The sequence below is a fragment of the Cervus elaphus genome, chromosome 18 (assembly GCF_910594005.1).
Source record: "Cervus elaphus chromosome 18, mCerEla1.1, whole genome shotgun sequence".
NCBI classification, from domain to species: Eukaryota; Metazoa; Chordata; class Mammalia; order Artiodactyla; family Cervidae; genus Cervus; species Cervus elaphus.
In genome coordinates, this window is record NC_057832.1 from 125,017,230 (window position 1) to 125,026,938 (window position 9,709).

At 53.0% G+C, this 9,709-nt stretch overlaps 1 long non-coding RNA gene across 1 annotated transcript; it reads right to left on the reverse strand.

Annotated features, from left to right (window-relative positions):
- Positions 1-3,623: 3,623 nt before the first annotated feature.
- LOC122674458 lies at positions 3,624-6,180 on the reverse strand. The gene is made up of 2 exons (XR_006334972.1): positions 5,935-6,180; positions 3,624-4,460 (listed from the first exon to the last, which is right to left on the reverse strand). It is a non-coding gene; the product is annotated as an uncharacterized LOC122674458 (long non-coding RNA).
- Between the last annotated feature and the right edge of the window lie 3,529 nt (positions 6,181-9,709).

Genomic DNA, 9,709 nt, shown 5'->3' on the forward strand with positions numbered 1-9,709 from the left:
CGAGCAAACCGACAACAACTGAAAGCAACGGTGTTTGCCACTTGGGGCATACCTTCCACAGTCTCTAGTGATTGACACGCCACCCACTTCCCCGAGCCAATCCTAGGAGCCTTCACCCAAGGCTCTTGCAGACATTCTTCACATCTGTCAGTCCTTCCAAGTCACCCGCCATCATCAGGCGAGGTGTAGAGAACCGATGGAAAAACTGGAGGAATGACTTCTTCCATGGGGTGGGAGGAAATGAGGAAGGAGTAGGATGCTAAAGGTGGGATGCCTGACTTCTTGACGAAGCGAGGATCGATCGGGGTGGGGGTGGGAAGAGGGGCAGGACTGTCAACTTAGGAGGTCCGGTTGAACACGTGCACATATAAACGGTACATCAAGACAATCAACAAGCACCCATCAAAGTGCTTACAGGGCAGGTAGTAAAACAAACAAACAAAACACACACACACACACACACACACACACACACACACACACACACACACACACACAAAACAAGCACCCCACTATGCAGCCCAGGAGAGTGTAGACTTATGACTTTACATTAACCTCTAAGGGAAAAGAATCTGAAATCCTGAAACGAACACGACTTTGTAAACCCACTCGATACTTCATTTCTGCCATAAGGGTGGTGTCATTTGCATATCTCAGGGGATTGGTACTTCTCCAGGCAACCTCGATTCCAGCTTGTGCTTCATCCCACCCAGCGTTTCTCATGATGTGTACTCACTCAGCATGTAAGCTGGATAAGCAAGGTGACCACATAACAGCCTTGATGGACTCCTTTCCCTATTTGGAACCACTCTGTTGTGTTCCATGTCTACTTCTAACTGTTGCTTCCTGACCTGCAGAAATACCGGGTTGTTGTTGTTGTTGTTTGTTTGTTTGTTTGCTTGCTTGCTTGCTTTGTTTTGTTTTGTTCTGTTTTTTAATTCCCTAACCTGAATGAAAAGCGAGAGAGACAGAGAGAAGACGGAGGGATGGGCGGGCGGGCTAAGTAAATAAATAAATAAAAATAAAATAAATAAGGAAAGGACCCTACCGTTCAATCTGTTGCTTTCCACACACAAAGCAAAAACAGAGGACCCAAAGGACACAATGTTTACAATGTGAATTTTGAAAGAGGGACATCCCCTTTGGTCACTTCATACACTACCCCTATCAGCAGAATGCAATCGTTTCTGTTTTTCCCTCTACCTGGTCCTTCCAGACTTCAGAAGCTCTCAGCGAGGGTTCTTATCGCCTTGGCGATAGAGTGATTTTTTCCACACGTTCCTTAGGGGCCCGGAGGATGTTTCCGTGAAGCGGGGGATACACACTTCTGGATAGGAGAGTCCTGTGCTACGTGTGGTTTGCTCTTTTCTTTGCGTGTGGCTCTTCACCCGAGAGGGGGACTGGGTCCTGAAGTTTTCCGAGTGGCCTCCGATATCTGGGGGCAACCCTCTCTGGGGGGAAACATGTCCCATGTTCTCTTGCCCTGCTGACGGAGAACTCAAAAGGCCCTGTGCCTGAAGCCCTGCGGATGGAAGCTAGAGGACTTGGTGAACATTTCTGACAGAGCTTCCCCGCTGGCTCACACGGTCAAGAGTCTGCCTGCGATGCAGGAGACCCGGGTTCCATCCCCGGGCCAGGAAGGTCTCCTGGAGAAGGACATGGCAACCCGCTCCAGTACCCAACTCTGACGTCTAGACATCTCCTTGACTGACTCCCCCTCCACCGACTGGTTTCGAATGAATCCACTCCAGGGATGAACCGGTGTGTTTCCTTGCTTTCCCTACAAGTGCCTCTGAGGAAAAAAATTACCTGATTGCTTGCACCCCAGGCCTGCTTTCCCGAACCTGTCTGTGGACCTCACAGCCTCCTGAGAGGAGATACGATAACTGTTTCACTGAATGGAGGATCTGTGCTCAGAAACTCTTTCCACGACATGGAGGCCCGTACTAACTAACCTATTTGGTCCTTCCCTCGTTCCTTCCTTCTTTCCTTCTGGATTTGTTGTTGTTGTTGTTCCCCCCTTTCCCCCCCCCCCCTTTTTTTTTGGGGGGGGGGACTTCTCTCTCAGGTCCATGCACACGCACACGCGCCGTTTCTCACGTACACGCGTACATGCATGCACTCACACACACAGTCACCAGTTCAGCTTTTCATGGGTTTCAGGGAAGTGTCAGAGGAGGGAACTGCTGGGGTCCGGAGCAGGCCGCCCACCCCACCCCACCCCACCCCACCCCACCCCACCCCACCTCACATGAACCTCCATGTCCTGTGGTGTGTTTTGGACTCAAGTGACTTAAGAACCAAGAACCGGCCAGCGCCAGAGGAACGCTCCGCCCCTCCCTCCTTCTCTGTCTCTCTGAAGGCAGGCAGGAATGAAAACCTCCTTCCACGGAGGAAGATGTCAAGTGATGATGGCTGCTTCGACGCATGTCCGTGATCCTCACATGCATGAGTGGGGTTTCCTGGGTTACGAAAAGGAAGAGACTTCTTTGGCCTGACACAAGGCGAAGTTTGTCCCTCAGCCTCCCGCCCCCCCCCCCCCCAGCCCCCTTCCTCCGCGCGGTGCCCAAGGGGCAGCCTCAAGGTGGGGAAATGGAGAAATGGGGGTGGGGCGGATCACCATTCAATAGAGAGAAGCTCGAGGCAAAGTCAAAGGCTCTGACTTGACTGGAAAGCTTTCTGCATTTGAATGAAGCTATCTGACGAGGCCCTGCAGGGGGAGGGTGGGGGGTGGGGCCCACAGACAATAGCCCCTGCCTGCCTGCCTGCCTGCCTGCCTGCCTGCCTGCCGGGCTGAGGAGGCCCTCTGGCGGCGGTGGCGGGGCCATGCCCCCGACTCCTGCAACTCGGTCCCCTCAAGGAAACTTCTGGGGTGACTCCCTTGTCCAGGGAGTCATCAAAATTGGCCTGTTTCTGAAAAAGGCCCGAGTCACAGCTGTGACAGAGTCCCTGGATCTCTTCTTGACACATGGATTGACCTTCACCCTCCCATCCTGTCAGATCCTTTGGACACTCTCAAAGAGGTCTTTGGCCTGGGCCAGAAAACAAGCCAAGATAAACAAATACGTTTTTGTCTGTTTTTTTTTTTTTTTTTGGAACAGGGCGAAAACGATGCAGGGCCGTGGATCAGAGAGAAACTTGCTCCTCTCACACGCGTGAAGGCAGGAAGTTCTCAGCGGGAGAGAACCTGCCTTCACTTTTCACTTCTCAGGGGGACCTGGACCGGTCCCCTCGCCTCGCACGCCCCCAACCCCTAGCCCAGCTCTACACCACCACCACCACCACCACCACCACCACCACCACCACCCCCCCGTCTCGTCTCCCCAACGTCAGCCCCACTCCCACCCCCACCCTCCGGCCACCGAGGGGGCCCCGTGGAGGGGTGGCCATGGCCTTCTCAGCCCCTGTTCTGAGATGTCACTTGGGAAACCGCTCTAGGCCTAGATGCCAGATTGCTGCCCTGCTGCTTCGTGTCCGTCTCCATCAGCCATGCCCAAAAGGCACGTGAAATAATGGACAGCAAATAGTGCACCCAGAAAACACAGAATGATCCTCCTGAACACCACACAGCCATTTTTATGGATCCACATAGAGGTCGTTGATATCCCCGCTTGATGCATGAATAGTATTTACACAGACTCGATTTATTTTCGCTTTGATTGGGGGTGCCCTATCCAGAGAGATCACGCGGGTCCGAAAGCAAACCCAGAACAGAGCAGAACAGAACCAAAACCACAGCCAAGTCGAGGGAGTGCTGAACCAGAGGAGCTCACACAGCCTACGAGGTGTCCCAGATTGTGAAGGAGCGTTTGTGCTCACGTATCTATGTGGAGGTCTGAAGGGTCACTTGCCAGCGATGCAGATGTCATGCGAGTGGCCGGAGATGTTTCTCCATAGGATCTCTTGGGATGTCGCACGCAGGCAGGGTGCCTGGTGCAGGGGCACCCTGGGAGGTCCGATCCCCCGAAAAGTTGGCATGTGGGGCGCAGGCAAGCACACAACGTTTTCTTGCAGGGAGGGCCGAGCGAGGAGAATTCAGGGGTCCATACCTCCAAGCCCCCAGCTGCTGCTGCTGCTTCTGCTGCTTCTTCTGCTTCTTCTTCTTCTTTTTTTTTTTTTTTTCTGCCCCAAGCTTCTTGAAAGGGTTCCACGTAGCATTCTGAAAGGTCAGGTGATGGAGGGACAGGGTTCGTGGTTGCAAACGTCTGGCTGTAGGAATTCTTTGTCTTTGGTGACTGTTCACCACGTGGGTCAGGTCATGAGGTTCCTATACCCCTTCCACGGGACAGATGTTCACTGGGGGAGTGGGAAGGGTCCACACTCCTGTTCCCACTGCTCCCCTCCGTGAACTGGAGTGCGAATCTAGATGGGCCTCTGACGACACACATCGCCGGGTTACATCACGCCGGTTTGGCCTTCGGTTCTCACAAACTGGCACTCTTGCTGCTTCTCGAAGTGTCCTAGAGAAGAAGACATCGGATTCCACATTAGATCAGCTTCTTTGACTAGCGAAGGCACAACAGCCACAACAAGCGGGATGGATAAACACAGAAGTTGGTTTCCTTCGGACTATGGAGCGTGCATGTGTGTGTGTGTGTGTGAGAGAGAGAGACAGACAGAGAGAGAGAGAGAGGGAGAGAGAGAGAGAGAGAGAGAGAGAGAGAGGCAGAGAGAGAGAGAGAGAGAGAGAGAGAGAGGCAGAGAGAGAGAGAGAGAGAGAGGCAGAGAGAGAGAGAGAGAGAGAGAGAGAGAGAGAGAGAGATGCCTTTGTGGTTCTAAGGCAAGCACTGAGGAGTTGAGACTTTCTTTAACGAACATATTTTCCTTCATTTCAGTCGTGATGGTCCAATGATTTGGATGACAACATTTCATGTTTCAGGGTAGATGATTTTAGAAGGCTGTGAAGGGACTTCCCTGCCTGGTGGCCCAGTGGTTAAGAATCCACCTGCCGATGAGGCAGGGGACAGGGTGTTTTTGATCGATCCCCGATCAGGGAAGATGCCACTGGGCTCCGGGCAGGTTCGATACAAACCTATAGAACGGACAATGCCAGGCAGGCGTGAAGGCGAGGGCAGACGGGGGACTCTGGATGAGGATGACTGACACTGACGTCTCCGTGTAGGTGGGTTGTGGCCGGCACACTCCTCTGGGGCAGGATGTTCCTAAGACCGTTGCGGGAGGAGCAGGGGACCTAAGGGAACTCTCTGTCCTCTCTGCTCCATTTTGCCCCCGGAACCCTAATCTGCTCAAAGAGAGGATTCAGCCTATGGAAAGACAAACTCACATGTGAGTGAACCTCCTTTCTAGTTCACTTGAATTCTGAAAGCGTGACGGTCAGATTCACTCAACTCTCTGGATGTCTGTTCTTCCTGAGATCCCGGCCTATTCACTGGAAGAACACATGGAGCCGGATGAGATCTCCCTCTGCATGGCGGCTCCAGTGTGCACACATTTCAATGGCTACGGCTTGTGGACATCGCGCCGAGAGCCTAACCCCGGTGTTTCAGACGCCTGTTTCTACAATGGCTGAACAGTTCTAACTGCGGGAAGCCCAAAATTTGCCCCTGCCTGTTCGATCTGCAGGGACTCTGCAAAGAAAGAACACACGTGCCCGGTCTCATGACCGATCCCCTTTTTCGGAGCTAGCCTGGCGTGTGATCTGTTTTCCAGGCCATAGGCACGCACTGGCACTGGGGAGTTGTGTTCCCCCTCTCCCCCCCCCCCCCCCCCGGCCTCCTCCTCCTCCTCTCTGCCCCCACCCTTCCCTTCCCCCCACATGCACGCTCCCTCACCCCCACCCCCGCCCCGCCTGGGCCCGGCCCGTCCAGGTCTCCCCCACCCGTGGAAAAGGCCAGGAAGAAATGGTCCCAGAACGACGCAGCCCAGAAACAGTGGAAGTCCACTTGGATGCGGTTAGGAAACACCTGAGCATACCTAGGCCGACACTGCCACCGTGTGGGATGAGAGGCCAGTGAGAGGAGAAGCTCAAGAGTTCAGAGGAGGAGGAAGAGGAAGAGGAAGAGGAGCAGGAGGGAGGCAGGCGGCGGTGGGGGGAGGGGAGGGACAGGCTGAAGCTGTCTCAGGGCGATGACGTGGGTGAAAACGTCCCCCTTCAGAAGGGCGCTCCGAAGAGAGAGTTCCGGCGGGACCTTGAGAGCACACAGGGCTTCGTTTTGGAGGCTGACCTTAAAGCTGGGAGTGGGGGTGGGGGAGGGAATCATCCAGACATACGAAAGACACCAGGCCGGGAAGGCAAGACAGATTCTTTACAGAAGTGAATCGGATGCTTTTCTGTCAGTGTGTTCCATAATCAGACTATCATGGAAATCCATCCATCCACCCATCCATCCATCCATCCACCCACCCATCCATCCATCCATCCACCCACCCATCCACCCACCCATCCATCCATCCATCCATCCATCCATCCATCCATCCATCCATCCATCCATCCATCCATCCATCCATCCATCCATCCACCCACCCACCCACCCACCCACCCACCATCGTTTCGCTCCTTTTCTGTTCTCTACATTTTTAATGGCGAGTGAGTGAGAGAGTCTTTCAATGGTTTGGTAGGATTTTTGAATGTCATGTCGTAGGACCATGGTACTTTTCAGCCATGGATGAACGTGACGGCTTCTTTTATCAGCTTCAGCTTTCAGGGTTATCCTGAACTGCCTCGCCAAGTGAGGCCTGTGTGTCCCTGTGTGCTGGAGGAAGGACACTTGTGCTATCCACATCTTCATCTTGGACTGGACAAAACCACCGTTGGGAATGTGTTCCTTGGCTTCGTTTCCTTTCCCTATGGCACTGACCTGACCGTCCTGTCCACTCTTTGGATCCTTTATCTCCCTCTCCCCCTCAAGGCACTTGGTCCTTTTCTTCCTCCTCCTCCTCCTGCTCCTGCTCCTGCTCCTCCTCCTCCTCCTCACCCTAGTTTCTCTCCCCCACCCCTCTCAGTCCCACTCTTCTCAAATTGACGTCTAACTGACTGACAACGTTTTCTTTTGCCTGCCTTCCTTCCTCCCTTCCTCCCTCCCTCCCTTCCTTCCTTCCTTCTTTCCTTGTTTTGGTTTTGTTCCTGTTGTTGTTCCCCCATTAATTTTCAGGTGTACAGACGATGTTTCAGTGTAGCGCAGGAAGGACACAGCGATCACCAGGATACATCTCGTGAGTGACTGTCCGTCACCACTTGGTGTCACGGCAGATGGCATTTGGTGTCATGACGTGCCCGTGACTCATTGATTTCATCCGTGGAAGGCTGCACCGCTTCGTCTGTCTCCGTCACCAGTGGCACTCACTCACTCTCTCCCCTTCCCCACCCACCCCCGCCACCGCGTCACCCCCTCCCTCCTCTGGCCACCACCCATGTGTTCCTTTATGGTATCTATGCGCCTGCTTCTGATTTGTTCTGTTCTGTTCACGGTGTATCCTTTGGTAGATTCTGCATGGAAACGACTGATCTGAGGTGCTTCATTTAGCACAATAGCCTTTCTAAAGATCTCTCCAAGTTCCTGCAGACTGTGAGATTTTATTCCCTTCTGGTGGTTGAGTCCCATTTGTCTGTGTGTGTGTGGGGGGGGTGGGTGGGTGGGTGTGGTGTGGTGTGGTGTGTGTGTGTGTGTGTGTGTGTGTGTGTGTGTGTGTGTGTGTGTGTGTCTGCATGCGCGTGCGCACACGCGCACCTGAATAGATACAGGTGTAGGCACACAGACAGAGAGTTCTATCATTCTGTTTGTACGGATGTCTACCTAGGTATAGGTGTCGATACCACACATACACACGCGCATATCTTCTTGGTCCCCGCCGTAGGCACTCCGTGGAGTTGCCGGGTTGGGTCGGATGGGGAATCTTTGGTGGAGTGTCCTGAGGGATCCCAGGACTCGTTTCCCTAGTGATGGGGTTTCTCTCTCTGTGAGGTGCCAGGTGATGAGCTCTGATATCTCTGAGTCCGTCAACACTTTTCTCAGCTGCAGGAAAGATGCATTCCATCGATCAGGAGCCACTGTCTTTTGATGTTTCAAACTTGCTGTCGCGATTGCGAGTCCAGCTCCTGGGCCTTTCCCCTCCAAGTTATCGTTGTCCAGATAAACGCCCCGGGGTGCTTCCGTGAGCCCGCCCCCACCCCCAGCTGCCCCAGCCCAGCCCAGCCCAGCCCAGCCCAGCCCCGCCATTGATTTGTCTTCTACCTTGTGCTTCTGAGTGTCTGTCTGTTCTACCTTTATTTTGAATGAAGGTGTCTGTTCGGGCCTCCTGCCGACTTCGCTCATCGGGGATTGTTTCTCTTTTGGAGGTTCAGTTGTCTGACGCCTATATGTATACACACACGCGCGCACGTAGACATCAACACAGACACATGCGTATGTATGCACATAGGTACATGTACACTGACTAATACGTACGTGTATGCATGCATACGCGTGTGTGTGCATCTATGCACATCAATCTGTGTATATGCACTCTATACACACACTTGCAACTGTACATACGTATATGCGTGTATGTTTACTTACACATACATGTGTGTATATGTATACACATATACAGCCGTACGTCTGTGTGGACGTATATACGCTACATGTAGACGTCTAGGTATGTGTGCATATGTATGTACACACGTGTACATACACGTGTGCATATACACAGGCGGATATGTGTGCATATGTAAGCATGCACGTACGTGTCCGCACATGCGTACACACACACACACACCCCCCTGTGCGTATACACACACGTACACACACATGTGCATCTATATGCGTTTACACGCCCGTGTTTATTTAAATGTAGGTGTGTATATCTATGTATAGGCACATATGAGCATGTGTATTCGTGCGCGTGCATATCCGTGTACGTATGTGTATAGATGCCTGTGCATACGTATATACACGCAAGCATACATGCACACTTTAAACGCCTAGGCATATACGTGCACGCACAGACACATGCGTGTACGTGAGCATGCATGCATGCCCTTCGTACGCGCTTGTTTATACGCATGTGTGCACACGTATATATAGATGCGAATATGTGTCCGTACACATATGTACATGCGTATATGCACATGTGCGCTCTCGCTCTCGCGCTCGCTCTCTCTCTCTCTCTCTCTCCCTCTCTCCCTCTCCCTTTCTTTCTCTCTCTCTCTCTCTCTCTCTCTCTCTCTGTCTCTCTCTGTCTCTCTCTCTCCCCCTCCCTCCCTCCCTCCCTCCCTCTCTCTGACTTTTAAGCTGCCAGAGCAGTTCTACGACTTGACTTTCCTGCCTGGTGGTTTTGTTTCATTTCGTTTCGGTTCTACTTCAAAAAGTTATGCATTCATTGACTTGGCTGTTGTCATGGAGTCCGGGGCTTATTTAGTGGATCCCTATTGACTCGGTCCTCCCCACCACGCCCCTCAACCCCACCCCCGCAGCCCTGCCACCCCAGACTGCCCGGCCGGCCGCCCGCCTTTCCGGTGTTTGTGGCCAGTGATCTTGAAATCCACGTTCTCCTGACCTCAAGTGCACTTTCCCCACCCACCCGCGCTTGCTTGTGTTTGTTGTCTTTGGACTTGGTCACGGTCTCTACCCAGGTTGAGTTTTGTTTTCTCTTGTTGGGGGTCCGAGTGTCTCCTTCGTTTCCTTTCTTGCTCCTGGGTTTGCGTGTCTGTGTCTGTGTCTGCTTTCCAAAGTCCTGCTTTGTTCTCCGAGCAGCGCTTGCCTGGTTTCAC